This window comes from Anas platyrhynchos, chromosome 6 (assembly GCF_047663525.1).
Source record: "Anas platyrhynchos isolate ZD024472 breed Pekin duck chromosome 6, IASCAAS_PekinDuck_T2T, whole genome shotgun sequence".
Classification (NCBI taxonomy): Eukaryota; Metazoa; Chordata; class Aves; order Anseriformes; family Anatidae; genus Anas; species Anas platyrhynchos.
In genome coordinates, this window is record NC_092592.1 from 23,782,718 (window position 1) to 23,795,466 (window position 12,749).

The 12,749-nt window shown below is 40.5% G+C and overlaps 2 long non-coding RNA genes across 18 annotated transcripts in view; one reads left to right on the plus strand and one right to left on the minus strand.

The window, feature by feature from the left end:
* LOC113843957 (uncharacterized) overlaps window positions 1-7,956 on the plus strand; it is a 50,674-nt gene extending 42,718 nt beyond the window's left edge. For both annotated transcript variants that reach the window (XR_011810064.1, XR_011810063.1), the window contains exon 5: window positions 7,291-7,956. This is a non-coding gene — a long non-coding RNA (uncharacterized lncRNA). The remainder of the gene's footprint in view (window positions 1-7,290) is intronic.
* LOC119714875 (uncharacterized) overlaps window positions 1-12,749 on the minus strand; it is a 101,769-nt gene extending 89,020 nt beyond the window's left edge. For 7 of the 16 annotated variants that reach the window (XR_011810054.1, XR_011810051.1, XR_011810048.1 and 4 more), the window contains exons 1-4: window positions 12,588-12,745; window positions 12,426-12,495; window positions 11,880-11,999; window positions 5,401-5,502 (exon numbers count right to left, since the gene is read on the minus strand). This is a non-coding gene — a long non-coding RNA (uncharacterized lncRNA). The other 9 variants (XR_005262119.2, XR_011810052.1, XR_011810049.1 and 6 more) reach the window with 6 other exon arrangements.

Below are 12,749 nucleotides of genomic sequence, written 5' to 3' on the forward strand. Positions count from 1 at the left end.
TAAAAAAAAAAAAGCAAAAAAAAAGCAAAAAAAAAAAAGCTGAAACCAGGTAATGGATTCAAACTATTACATATATAAAAAGCTGAAAATCTTGTTGCAAATACACTCTCCTTTGGCCCCATTCGTTAACCCACTCTCTCTTTGCTTCCTGAGTACTTAGCTCAGCACACTTATCTTTACACTTATCTTTAAATACACAAAATTTAATTGGAAAACATGCAACTTCACAACCCACTGATTGAGAAATAGTGTTCATCATTGTAAAAAATGATTGCGACAAGTGGTGGAGCTTTCAGCATAGAAAACAATGGCCTTTGCTCTATGACTGCTACCCTGTAGACAATTATCCTCCTGTAAACACACGTACTGGTTTTGCTTGGCTGAATATATTTATGGTGTTTCTTTCAACCCAGTGTTTTTATATCACCCATTCATCAAAACGCCATTGGTAAAGAAGTGACAGTTTCAAAACAAGCACTCTGCAATACAACAACAGAATAGTTGACAATTACAACTGACAACTACAAAAAACTCTTGCTCATCGAGCACTACCAGATACAAAAATTACCTGGTTCATCTGTCAAAATTCAGCTGCACTGAGATTTTCCACTTGCATTGTTCTGTATTCCCAGTGCTTAAATGCTGACGTGAAATTCCCATGGATATTAAAGATCATGGATTAAGTTAAAACAGGGGACCGGACCTATGCGGGTATGTGGGAGAAGAAAAAAAGGCTTCTCTCTGAACTGTTCTGGCCAGACATACCTTCAATCCAGAGAGAACTGGATTAGCTCTCCAAGGACATAAAGGACACACGTTCCCTCTTCCAAACATTAGTTTCCTTCTTCCAAACTAGTCCACAGACTGGACTAGTTTGGAAGAAGGAACTGCATAAGGGAAACATCACACCTTTGGCATTGCTCCTCAACCACCTTCAGGAGCAGGGAGATGTCTGTCTGAACGAGCATTTAAGCACAGGGCAACATCCAAACACCACAACTAAGACTAGAGTTAAACCTTCAGTACCTCAACCATATGACTTTGCTTTCAGATAATTAAACCAAAGGTTTACCTATGGTTTTGATGCTGAAAAAACACTTTATATAAGTCCTTGTGAGATTAAACTAAAACGACAGACACTAAAAACTCAAAAGCTAATCTTTTTTTAAGTATCTCTTTAAAGTCCATGTTTGCAAGGAACTAGAATCTTGTGTAGGAAGGGGCTGTGCTATAAATGACAAACTTGTTCCTAAAAGCTCCAGCTACCTAGTAACAAAGAATAAAAACAACCAAACATTATGCTAACATTGGGTAAGTTTGCCATAGTTACATCCTCTGATATTTCTGGGATTGGTGATCTTTTAGAGTAAATCTTACAGTGAATAGTCTGTTGTGTGCAATGAATTTGGTTTTACTCAAGAAGCCTATTTAGAGATTTCAGGTTTTCATGTGGTCAGTACAAACTATGTACACAAACAAAAAAATCTATAATTACAGACTTCTATCTTCTCATTAGATACACTGTGAAAAGAAAAATAAAGTAACTTGCAGGGTTTCTCCTGTATAGGGAATTTGCACTTCACTGCAGGAACCTTCATGTTACCAAAACATTTATTTCCTTGTAATAAAACATAACTTACCATCCATATGCACACTTAGTCTAATGGGAACTTAAGACCCACAGAAATCATCTTGGTCATCAAAGTAAGTTTTTTGAATCAATGACTAATCTGAACGGGTCAGAAAGATGTACACCAAGTATCTAATATCTTGTAAGATGTGACTGGACATCTTGGGACCAAAGCATTCTTTTGACACTCACACATAATGTCCTGATGATGCACATTTAGACTCCTTAATCTCATGAACACCGCTAACCAAATATGTTGTATTTATCCTCAACTTTGACAAGGAAGTCAAAGGAAGCTACAGAGCCTTTTTTTTGTGCCAGCCATTTCACAGATGGGAAAAGAAAACAAAAGCATTTTATATCTCACATACAACAGGAGAGATTGATTTTTTTGCTTGTTTGTTTCTAAGACCTCTGTATATCCACTCAAAGCAGAAATGATGGGGCTAGGATGTTGGTCTCCAATACTTCTTGCCTAACTGCTCTAAAATCATCAAAAGATCAAAAGAGCCATGTACCTCATCTTCATTCCATCACCTCTTAGAAGAGGGGAGAGTGGAGAAAGAGAGCTAGCACGCAAGCCAGGAAGGGAGGTACAGCTACCCCGCCACCTGAAGGCATGACATAAGTACTGCTACAGTAATCATGAGGCAACAGTGGTTGACAACTGCAAATAACAGTATCCCCACAAGTAACACAATATGATCTTGTTTCCATTCACAGGCACAAAACAAGTCTAATATAAAGCGAAACTGGTATATCTGACCTAAAACCCTAATCGAGTCTGATTTATGACTTCCTTATTATGCCATTTTTCATACCTTAGATTCTCTCAGAGCACATAAACTAAACAATGTATAGATAAACCAATTCATTTTAATTCCCACATTTTGATGCAAATGCAAACAGCACTGAGCTGACACACCATGACTGTTTTTCATAGCATTAGGAAAGACTACTTATTCAGTGAAAATGCTTAATAAAAAGTTTACTGGGATCTCTTTCCCGCAGAGAGAAATCAGGCCGGAGTTCCAGTTTCAGGAAATTAGAAAGTCTGTGTTAAAAACAGGGAATTAGAAAGTCTGTGGTTAAAAACAAACAAAACAAACAATCTTCCACGCCTTCCACCAAGCAAATTTAAATTTGATTACAAGCAGATTGATTTGAGTCACAGCACAAACTGGTGTAAGGGAAAAGGGAAATGGCATAACAGTTTAAATGCTCGGTACTTATGTAGCGCTCTGTACCCAGAGATCTTCAAGCACTTCACAAACTGTGAAAAACTGTTCTTCTCACCTCTCATTCAAAGAGAGAAAAGCAACAATTAGAAAGTAGTGAGAGAGCAGAGAAAGGACAGTTCTCACCTCTAAACTAAAACCAGTATTGGGATCAGATTGACCCCAAAATGGAAATGAAAATACCCAGGCCCCCTCAAGTGAAAAACATAGCTGGAGGATTCCACAATCATTCTCAGATTTGTACTGCATTTGCCCAGACAAGGTCAGCAAGATTCCAACTCTGTTGGAAAAACATCAGAAATAAATATCTTAATTTTCTGAAAAGGAATTCCTGTTTATCTCAAGCCAAACACAGATTCAACAAACAGCTTCAGTTCCCCAGAAATTGTATTCCCAGCAAACTGTCTATCAATCTAGCAGAAATTGTATCCACGGCAGTTTGTCTATTAATCTAGCAATGTTTTGGATTGGCTGATTAGCAGTCAAACTTACATTTCATCAGACAGAACATGCTGTCTTCCATTTGATATGGCAGGGCCCTGGAAAGACTCCTCCTTCAAGCTACTTATTGAAACCAGGATCCATTTCAGTTTTTTGTTGTTGTTGTTTGTTTGTTTTGTTTGTTTCTTAAAAACAACAATAAACCAAAAAAACCCAACCTTGCTTGCAGTTTCAACAACTTAACTCATCAGTATTAGCTTCCTTTGCTGAAGCTCCTTGAGCCTACTAGAAACACACATTTTCAGCCCACCAACATCTTGTTGATCTGCTTGTAACATTCAGTGAAAAGCTACTGATTTATCTTTGCCTGTACATCCACCTAAGTTATGGCTGTTACCACTGTGATCAAAGTTCTAGGCACACAGGTTACTGACCTCCAAACACACTGTTTGAAGTCCTTGTTTGACATAATCTGTGCTATTCTCTACGTCAATAGTTATTCGATCCGTTGTCTACTTCATTTACAACTGAACAAAAGCAAAGGAATAGAAACTACTAGTCAAGGCACTGCTCTTAAGCCATTTTCCAGTTGCAGTGCTGCCTAATAAGAGGCTAGTGTTCCCAAGTCTGTGGTCTGTGTTCTCTTCCCATCATAAGCATGCATCAGTGTTAGCTGTGGTTTTGTCAGATGAGACTGGCATTATGATATATACCTTATAAGCTGTAGCAAAAGGGGAAAAACAAACACAAAAGAAGGGGCAGGGGGAGGAGGAATGGAGAGGGAGAGAGAGTTGTGACCAGCAGCCTTTCACAGCTGCTTTTTAAGGAAGCATTTGTTGGGGAACTACTGTGAAGTTGCATACTCCTTGTCTTTCATTTATGCTTTAGTAATTCCTCCTCGCGCTCTCTTCCTCTTCTCTGATGCAGAGAAGATAAGTAAGCAGCACTCTCTGGAAACATCCAGAACAGTATCTACAGCATGGGGGCTCAAGCAAAGTGGATCTGGGCTGGATAACTAAGGCCATACTTGGGAAGAGGTGTAGCAGTGCCAAGCTGTGCTGTCATCTCCACCCATTTTGTGACAGAGCACAGTTGGCAGTGACCCCACCATTTTGGCTGGTATCACTGTGTGTTCAGAATCGTGAAATTACCAGAATACCACTATAAATTCTATTACTATCTGCAGGCTAAACTAACTGATAAAAAGCAAGCTTACTAAAACTAAAAAAAATGGTTTTCTAGGAGTAGATCCTAGCTAATATTCCAAATGGTGATGGCCTAACAGGAACGCATGCAGTCAGTAATGCCCAGTATGTTTAGCCTTACAGAAGTCCACAATATGGAAAGCACTGTTCTTCCAAATTACCAAACAGTGTGTTCAGGCAAAAAGAACGTGGAGTTATTTGCTCAGACATAAAGCTTATCATTATTGAGGTTAGGACTCCATTCCATTCTCTCCTAAATTGTCTTAGGATAAGCTATACCAAAACCGAACCATATCAAGCACAACTCCCACAAGGCATTTAGGTTCTTATTGATACAACACTGCGCGTCTCCATAAAGGGAATTTTACTGAGGTACTGTGTAGGAAAGGAATTTGCAGGTGGCTCCGCACTGTTTCACACGTCCCTGGATTAGAGATAATGAGGAAACAAGCAGTAGAAGCAAAAGCTTGAGCAAGGTCGAGATAAAACTGGCTACAGTGTTAAAGATGACCTTTGGGGCAGTGGCTAATTGCTGGCAGGCTCCAGGTACGTGTCTGAGGGTCTCTAACCAATTGTATGGCAGATTCGGGCACGTGGACAGCGCATGGGGCTACAGGGAAAGTATATGTAGTAGTGAAAATGGGCAATAAACGCCTTCTGTTCAAGAGCCATCAGGAGTTCATGTCTTGCATCCCTTCAGTACTGTATTGACCCCAAGCAAAGATGGGATGGATCCTCCCATCTTCCCCATATCAACGTTCTCCATTATATTCATCAAACAATTTGTTAAGAACTTTGGTGTGAGAAGTTTATTCACAGGAATGTTCCTGTGATAAGGCTTTAATGAACCACTGTTTACAGTTTCCAGATGCAAATAAATACCTACCACGCTAGATTTTTCTTGTCCAAGTCCAGTGCTGAGATTCTCAGTGGCCATGTTAAAGGCTGCTTTAGACACCCAGTTGCCAGCTATACCATCCACCTAAAACTGAAAACAAAACATCAGATAAGCAATTTTGGCATGTGCAGCACATTCTCAAGCAGCACTATGACATAATGTGTAGGCTACAGCTATATTTGTTATATCTGAAATCAAGCCTCATGTTTATTTGCAACATCTGATTAAAACAATAATAATACTACAGCATCTATTTCTGAGTCATTTGTCTTGGGTAATTTATTTACTGAGAGCATGAGTCACACAGTTAGAAATGAGTCATTCTCTAACTTTATATTAATCTTACCCTTAGCATCACAGAATTCCTCCTTACCCATAAATTGTTGCATGCTTTGGTTCTTTTCACAATGCCAGAATGCTGGTTTATATAGAATATTTAGGTTAGCTGTTGGAACAAGTATCTTCACTTTATGTAATGCCATTCACCCAGAAAGATCTTATGATGATTTATAAATGTGTGTATTTTCAAACGTGTATGAAGATTGAGTTTTTTGTATTCTTTGTTGCACCCATATATATGGTATGGTATTCTTCTCATGGTAGCATGAGAACACATGGCAACTTTATAGAGGAGCACCTGATTGGAACTGCAAGCAAATCCTTCAGTCTTTTGAAACAGCACAGGGGAAATTGAGAAACATCAAGGTTTCACTGGCAATGGAATCTGGCCATTTACGTCTCTGTTTTTGCAAAATTGGGTTTACCTTCTGAGAGTCAGATCAGCCAGAGCTTGGCAAAACTCACCATTTTGGTGGAAACCTTTCAGTTTCCTCAGATTAGCTGCGTGCAAACTCTGAGTAAGGAAGCCTGGCCTGTTTGAAAACTTCACTCATCCTTGGCTGGAGCATGTTGTGACAGCATGAGGCAGAACAACATCAAATTAAGAACTCTACGTTGAACTACACTTGGAAATTCTCTACCTGCACAAGTCCGGATATGCCCAAAGGTAAGTATATCAGGCTGCATATTTGTATATCCAGCCAGCATATTTGACTTCTGGTTGAAGAACTGCCAAAGATGCAACTTGACAAGCAGCGTAGCCAATCTCTGAGGGCCTAACAGAACAGAAGCAGCCTGGCCCTCCTGTCCCACCAGCATTTCTGCCTGCTCTTCTGCTGCCCCAGAACTTGTTTGTCCATGCAGATCTGCTTGTCAGTCTGGCTGAAAATAATGGTTTAAGAATGTGTTTAAACAATTATCTGTTCATTAACCTTCCTTTTGAGAAGCAACTGAGACTCCGTGCCTATTTATCACATTTAACCTGCCGGCCCACTTTCAGGGAAGATGGCTGTGTTTCTCTTCAGCACTGCATGGCACAAACCCAGGTCCTTTCTCTCAGGAGTACAACTCCACACAGGACAGACGTTTGACATGTATTAAACTCCCTGCCTTTTCTCTTTCCTACAGGATAGGCACTGTGCATCCTGATAGACTACTAAAATACAGGCTTTAGAAGAGTAGAAGGAAAAAAAAAGAGATGACTTCACACAGAAACAGGAAATGCCCTGGGTCATTTTCTATTGTCGAAGAACCATTACTTTCAAGTGCTTTAGAGATAAGTCACTGGTTGAGAAATTTGTTTTCTAAATGTGCCTTCTTTGCTTTCTATCATGTTGTAGGATAACTGTGTCACTTAATACTACACGTTTTACTTTTATATCTAAACTAAGAGGCTAGTAAAGAAAGCAAGGTTCCTCCTGGGCAATTCAGGTTGTGGTCACGTTGTTTAGCTGTACCAAGCAGAATAACAGCACTTCCAGAACAAGAATTTAACCTATGCCTGAAACAATTCTGAGCACTTTTCTCCTCTCTTTCCAGGAAGCCCAAATGCAACATGTGAAGGTCAGTGGCGTGACTATTCCACTCCATCCACATCTTCACATGGGGTCAAGGAGAAGCCCAGAGTGCCCAACGCCATGATGACATTCAGAGGAACAGTACGTAACGCCAGAGAACAGCACTAGCTTCTGAGGTCAAGACAGACAGGGGTGCTGCCAAGAATAAATGCAGCTATGTCCTGGGTATAAGAGCCAGACCGATGAGTAATACTACACTGAAATACTGTAGTGGCTGCACTGTAACATATCCTGCTCCTTGGATTTAGCCCGTCTTACATAAGCAGTAATCTTCTGGCCCCGGAACCTCATCTTTTTGAGACACCTCATATTTTTGAGATACTGCAGCATCCAGTCTTGCAGCTTCTGCATGAAACTAATAAATACGCATATATCTTAAGAAATATCTTGGCATTCAGCCAGTTTTACTACTTCTGCATTGCACTGTTCTGGGTTTGTATTGACCTCGTGCTCTAATGTACTTCTTACTAAGTTTCTAGTAAAATGACAGAACAACGGGTGAAAATGTGATCATCAATAGAATGACTTCTTTCGGTAAAATTTTCTGGGGCTGTTCTGAGGGCTCTGGAATCATTAGACCGCTACGTATAGCCTAAAATGTATGTAACACTGCAAAAGAAGAAGCAGTATTCTCAAAAAAGTCATCCTAAGGATTAAAGCTTGAGTTCCTTGCAATACGAATAATTGCCATAAGAAGCTTAGAACTGAAATAGAACTTCTGAAACCTCTATTAGAAAAACAAAACAAAACAAACAAACAAACAAACAAACAAAAAAAACCAAAGATATATTTCATTTTAGGAAAGTCAGTCCTCAGATTTTAACATTAAATTATGATTACCTATATTTATATTTGAACAGCTCTATGGCTGATTGAAAAAGAATCAGCAACACATCAAGATAAATAAAACTTTACTAATTACATCTGGAATTCATCCCCAGTCCTTCACCTGGAGACTACAAGCCAACACACAATCTGCAAAGAAAATAATTAATACACTGTAGCGCAAAATGCAGCAACAGGCCTAGTCCCAGACCTGAGTTAGAAAGATACTACGCAAATATTTGCAGAACTTAGGCCCAGGTTTAGAAAAAAAATACAAAGGCATTTCAGGGAACCAACAAGATTTGGATTCACACTTAAAACACATGTTCATGAAATCTAAGCAGCATGTACAGACAACATTTTATGAAGCAGCGAGCATGCCTAGACTGTGTCTGTCCTTCTGTATCAACAATGCTATCCAACAATTTTTAAACAAGAAGGAAGGCAAAAACCTTGTCCAGTGGCAGTTAAAGGTGTAAGATCGTGGTGTAAGGATCCCACATCCTGGGATAAAGGTGTGAAGACAGAGAAGTTGGTGTGAGTTTTGCCACTCAGCAGATGATTCAATTTACCATTCCCACTGCAAAACCACTTCTTATGGTATCTCCTGAGACATCAGCATCATGTTGATTAGGAGGGAAGAATATTATATGTCTAGTCAATACTATCAATATTTCTGTTTGTGGATTCTCTGCCTACATCCCCAATTACGTAATTTCCAGTAACTCAAAAGTACCCAGCTTACATGATGCAGTGCAATCTTAACACAAAATGAGACAGTGTCCTGGAACTGGCTGAGTTAGTGTTAATGCTGCAGGATACGCCACAAATGTCCCAGAAGTTTTACTTATCAACCAATTCTATGGAAAAGCCATCTATGCAGATTTGTTCTTAATAACAATAATCACTTAATTTAAGAGCAGTCCTTTTTTCTTGTGTAACTACATTTTTACAAAATACTTTGACTGTGTATTTTAAACAATTGTTTTAATATTCACAACAGACATGGTAAACACCTGATAACCAACTACACCATTTGCTACGTGACTATGAATAAGTCAGACAAAACAACTGATATATTAACATGACAAATACTTGTGTCAATGCAAAAACATATTTCCCCATTTTCTCCAGCTAAGGCCACTTTTGCTATAATACTGACTAATATGGTATTGTGTTGCTTGGCCTGATCAACTGACTGATGTCCAAATGCTTCAGCTCCTTTCAGCACTAAAGCAACAAATCCTTAGCCACCGTAGTGGTCTTGAGGTATTTGTTGCCAGTTGTAGAAAGACCCTAGAAAAGGCAGAACAACAGCCAGTATAGAACAAGGCACTTTGTTACATGTGCTCATTAAAGGGTTGTTCAAATTAAAATAATCTAAGAAGCTAAGTACCCTCATATAGTTGGTAACCATTTCAAAATGCTAGATCAGACCTTCAAAGCAGTGATTGTTTTTTTTTCTGTAGTACGATAATATAAATAATTTTGAGATGTTTTCAGTTACAAAATTAAATGGTTGATTACAGCTTAAATGATCTTTTTAGTTCAACAGAGAATTGTGAAATAAAGGACAGAACGAGTAATGAGAGGGTAGAGGGAGAAACAGGAAGAATTAGTGACAGCTTCTTTGTCTCAGCTGCACTCTTAAAAAACACTTTAGTTAAAAAAGATTAACTAAGTCTGGAGTTACACAACTGAACAAAATAATCTCAGAAAATACACTCCAAACCTTCTCCTACGTAAGGCAATACATTGCCGCTCAACGAGTAATACTATCTTTATCATACACGAGTTTTTAAATAGAACTTCAAAGACTTAAAACCAGCGTGCTGATCACACGCAGCACACAAAACACAGGCATGGGACCAGCTGGCCAGGCTGCAGCTGAGCACAGCGTGCACACCATGTGGCATCCAGACAAGCCATCTTAACTCCGCTGTGCCCCCAGCCGTGGGCCAATTGGGCTGGGGCCAATTCACCCCAGGGCAGCATGCTGAGCCACTGGGCACCCCGAGGGAACAGCCACTGGGGAACTGGGGGAAAGGGAAGAGGCTCTGACCACCCAGCCCAGCCCCGGTGCTGTCACCTGCTCTGTCTGGCAGTCTGTCGTGGCTGACTGAGGGAAGAAATGCTGTGTAAGTCTGCACTGGACAGCCACCAAACTTGCTGGTTTTCAGGTGACCGCCTCCGTGCTCCAGGGATGAAGGGAGAGCTCGGGCAGGCATACCCTGAAGCACAAAATTGCACTGAAGAATCCAAGCCATTTTTCTCTTCTGTTTGTGCCTTTAATGCTAGTCTCAAGGTTCCAGGCACCAGGAGACCATCTTCCACGGAAAACCAAATTGAGACGTTGTAAGGAATGAGCAAGAGGCAAAGTAAAGAAGTGAGTTGGTCATAGCAAAATGGTATGGAACAAACTGGGAATTGAAAGCCCAAGGATATAGCTTGTTGCTTAGAAGGTATGGTGAAGGAAAACATACCTATGGCACTAAAGAAAAATAAAAAGCAAATGAACAGCCTGCAAAGTGTCGAGTTCATAAAATTAGCTGCGTACACATGAGAAATTTTGTCACCTGAAGGCAAATGATTGGGGTGGGACAGTGAGGGTACTTCTTCATAGGTTCAAATTCAGGGCAGTGTGAAATGCTTCCACAACTGTGCAAATGACAAGATCAATAACAAGCACTGCCCTGAAGGATGGGGTGAAAAGGGGCTCATGCAGCAACTACCAAGAAGATAACTCAAGAATCACACCATTTTCTGCTAAGACACCTGTGACAATAACCAGGAGCTTTCTGTGCCAATGAGCTCCAAACTAACCCTCACAGGAGGACTTTCCCAGCAACCAGACTGGAAAGGAAGCCTGTCTCTGTGAGCCAAACGCGGGAGAAGAACAGTGGACCCAGGACAATGACGGGATACTGAAGTACTTTGTTAATTCCCTGGGGAAGGTGAGTTGACTACAAAGGTACTGGAGCCAATCCTGGTTTGGCTGCTGCTCGGATGTGCTGAAGGGTTCTGGGCCAAGTCCCAGCTGTGCTGACTGTGTCTCTAATTACTTCTGACAGCTATGTAAAAGCCAACTGAGATAAGCTGTCTCACAAGGCATCTTATTACTCAGATGAGTAAACTATCCACAACTTTTGAACCCTGTCCCAAATACAAGCAGCCTATGTTTCCAAGGATAATGGGGAGAGTTCTAAAAAGTCATTTATAAAAATCTTACCCCCTTGTGGAGTGACAACTTTGCTCCACAAGTTACAGAGAATTTGAAAAGAACATAATCAAATTTCAGAAGGCAATGAGTTAATAGTTTTGGCAGCAGGTATTTGTTGTAACTGGCTGTCCTTGCACAAACCACTTAAGGAGACTATATTGGTAGAATGCCATAACGTTTATTTACATAGATGGTGTTTCATCATCTTTCACGCCAAAACAGGCTGGGTTGGTTATGCTGATCTAATGTTTTCTTTATCACAGTTTGTGTAAGGTTAGGAGCGCATGTTAAATTGTATTTTAGTTTGCTCTTTTAGAATGATGATGACATCCCTTTGAGATACTAGGTTAAGTTATGCAGCATGTGCAGTTTAATAAAAATAGCTTCAGAAATCTAGTGTTCAAACAAAACCAAAATGTTGCTCGTAGCATATCCTTTGCTATGCTCCTCACCTTAGCAAGAAAAAAAATTCTGATGGAAATAGTGCAACGTTGTTCAAAACATACCTTGCAAAATATTCTGAGAGATCTTCAGCTTTCCTTCCCAGCAAGTGGAAGAGAAGAACTTTCAGGTTTGCCCCAGAAGCAATTTCTTCCCTTTCTTTGACAGCTGTTCTCAGTCCCCTCCTGAAAGGAACACAGGTTGTTTGGAATTAGCTGAGTTCAGTAACTTCTGTTCACAACAGAAACCAGGATACTTTTAAAAAATTAGACTCAAAGAGTCTAAAAGAGCTTTTTCGCTTATGTTTAGCAAACGATTTCAAATTCAAAGTTACATCATTTTGTGCTGTTAAAACAGAGCAACTCTTGCAAAATGGCCTGCATCCAAACCCAGATCCAATACACATCTTTTGCTGATGACACAGCCTCTGTTTAAAGAACGATGGGACTATGGGATGTAAGGCAACCTCATCAAAGCTTGATACAAGATACAAGACCTGCGTAGACTGTTTATTTATTTATTTATTTATTTTTACAGAATTCCTTGCGCTTACACGGCGCTCTTTCATCCAAATGAAAAACAAACCTCTGGGTTCGGTAGTTACGACTTGCCTTTTCCTTTTATTCCAAGGCACAGCAGACAGCCGGTCCTCGTTAGCGTTCAAAGCACCCCTGAGTGAGCCTGAGGAGAAACGTGTGGCGATTGCTGTTAGCGAGAGCTGCAGTCGGTTACCACGAGAGCCGTACGTTACCATTATAAGCGCTGTGCGTTACCGTGCCCTGCCATTCTGTAACAGGACGATCAGGACAGCGATTGGCACTCGCTGCTTTGACCAGAAACCCGGCGGATTTCCCCCGCTGCCGTCCCAGGAGCCCCCCAGGCCGCTGCTCACAGCAGGCCCCCCCACCTACCGCCTCCCCCCACCCCCCCGGACT